The 2,265-nt window shown below is 35.4% G+C and overlaps 1 non-coding gene across 1 annotated transcript; it reads right to left on the reverse strand.

Annotated features, from left to right (window-relative positions):
• Positions 1-427: 427 nt before the first annotated feature.
• On the reverse strand, positions 428-534 carry LOC112922970 (U6 spliceosomal RNA). Its single transcript, XR_003235576.2, has one exon. It is a non-coding gene; the product is annotated as a U6 spliceosomal RNA (small nuclear RNA).
• Positions 535-2,265: the final 1,731 nt, after the last annotated feature.

Raw genomic sequence — 2,265 nt, forward strand, 5'->3', positions numbered from 1 at the left:
TTCCACATATAAATGTTACTGTGCAGTGTTTATCTTTCTCTGTCTGGTTTATTTCATTCAACAGAATGCCTTCAAAATTTAACCATGTTGTCGTAAGTGACAAAATTTTTCTTCTTTCTCATGGCTAGATAATATTCTATTATACACACGTGTGTGTGTGTGTGTGTGTGTATGTGTGTATCTTCTTTATCCATTCATCCATTCATCCTAGGCAACCTAGGTTGTCTCTATATCTTGGCTATGGTGAATAATGCTGCAGTGACCACGGGGATACAGGTATCTCTTTTAGTTTCTGTTTTCATTTCTGTAGATTATACCCAGAAATGTGATTGCTGTATCACATGACAGTTTAATTTTTAATATTATGAGAAACTTCTATACTGTGAGCTGTTAGTAGTACTAGTAGTTATTTCTTTTTTTTTTTTTTTAAAATATGGAACGCTTCACGAATTTGCGTGTCATCCTTGCGCAGGGGCCATGCTAATCTTCTCTGTATCGTTCCAATTTTAGTATATGTGCTGCCGAAGCGAGCACCTAGTAGTTATTTCTAAACCTCAAATATCTTCCTGCCTTCTAAAATAAACAAGAATAAATGACACACGGGTGTCTTAGTTCGTTAAATATCTGACTCTTGGTTTCAGCTCAGGTCATGATCTCAGAGTTGTGAGATTGAGCCCCACGTCAGGCTCTGCACTGGGTGTGGAGCCTGCTTTAGATTCTCTCTCTTTCCCTCTCTCCCTCTTCCCTCTAGAAAAATTTTAAAAAGTAAAATAAACAATAGTATAAAACAAGAAATCCTACTAGGTGGAAATCCTTAAGATAAATTGTGGATCCTTCAGGATTGTTTAATTTCATCTAACTCATACACTATGCAGATGCTTCTGTGTAAAAAGTGATAATCAAATGCATAAGTGTGATAATATTCTAAGCAGCCTGCACAATCTAATGTAATACATAGTTATTGAGACCTTGCCTTGTGGAAATGACTATTTTTAAGTAGTTGAGATATGATAAGAATGTTCCAGAGTTGTTGTAAATAAAGATAAAGAATGGATTTGCCTAGGGAGAATTCAAATTGTAGTGAGTTTTCAGTTTTTACTGAAACCAATATCTGTGTAGATTTGTGATCAGAAACAAGACTGGGAAAGGATTCCAGTATCTCATTACCAAACTGACCTGAACCATGAGCCGCCCAGCTGAGCTGAGCCAATCCACAGTGTCATGAGAGACAAGAAATTGTTGCATTAAGGTCCTAAGTTTAGGGTTGTTTATTATGAAACAAAGATGACTTGAGCACCAACTAATAATTTCTTGTGTGTTTATTTGCAGCAGAAAATAAGCACCAACCAATAATCATAATTAATAGCAGCAGCAGTCATAAGGGTATGTATTTTTGTGTTGCCAGATGTTATTTCCAGCAAATTTTAACCAACTTTTCAGGAACAAAGCTCTTGTCAAAATATTCATTTTAGCAGAAAATCATGAGTTTACTTTTGTCAAAAAGTTCTGTTTCCTATACATTTCTATTCATTTGTGGAACAGATGAAGAAAATCTCATTTGGAGGTTTTCTACCTAATTCATTGTTTCTCGTGTGTTGCTACCACCTGACATGTAAACTTACAAATACATTTCTGCTCTAGACTGTCAACTTTGCTGATCAATTAGTCTGACCCATTCCATGTCTACAAGATGTTCAACCGTGAGCCGATGAGTGTCAGCCTTCCCTTGGGATCTCCTGATGCTACAGCTGGGGGATGTCCCCAGTGACGTGATCTTTTCTTCCAAATTGATCATGTCTATCAGGGCAGAGTAGCAACCAGAAGTAAGAAGAAAGTTACTTTTACGAAGGGTTGTTTTAAGAATTTGAAAAGTATCATTGGAATCCTTGGACAGTTTGGAGGAATTTTTAAAATAAATATGGCATTTTTTAAAGCTGAGAATTTTTTTTTATGTTCTCTAAGATAATAATGACCTATTTTGTAGAGCTCTGTTGCTCATTTTTCTCTGTTGCTGTGTTTGTACATCGACACACACACATACCATCTCACACCATTTACTTATTTGACATGACATATTTTTAAAAACAAAATTATAAAAGAGAAAACTTATCGAAACAATTAGACTGATTGCAACAGAGAATGCTTTCCTTTATTTTAACTATGTGCATGCTCATATTTGTTGACAGCAACTGATGATTGTTTTGTGATATGCTTGTGATATGTTCGAAAACTAACAGTGGGATTTGAAACAGATTAGAATTTTAC

This window comes from Vulpes vulpes, chromosome 16 (genome assembly GCF_048418805.1).
Source record: "Vulpes vulpes isolate BD-2025 chromosome 16, VulVul3, whole genome shotgun sequence".
Taxonomy (NCBI): domain Eukaryota; kingdom Metazoa; phylum Chordata; class Mammalia; order Carnivora; family Canidae; genus Vulpes; species Vulpes vulpes.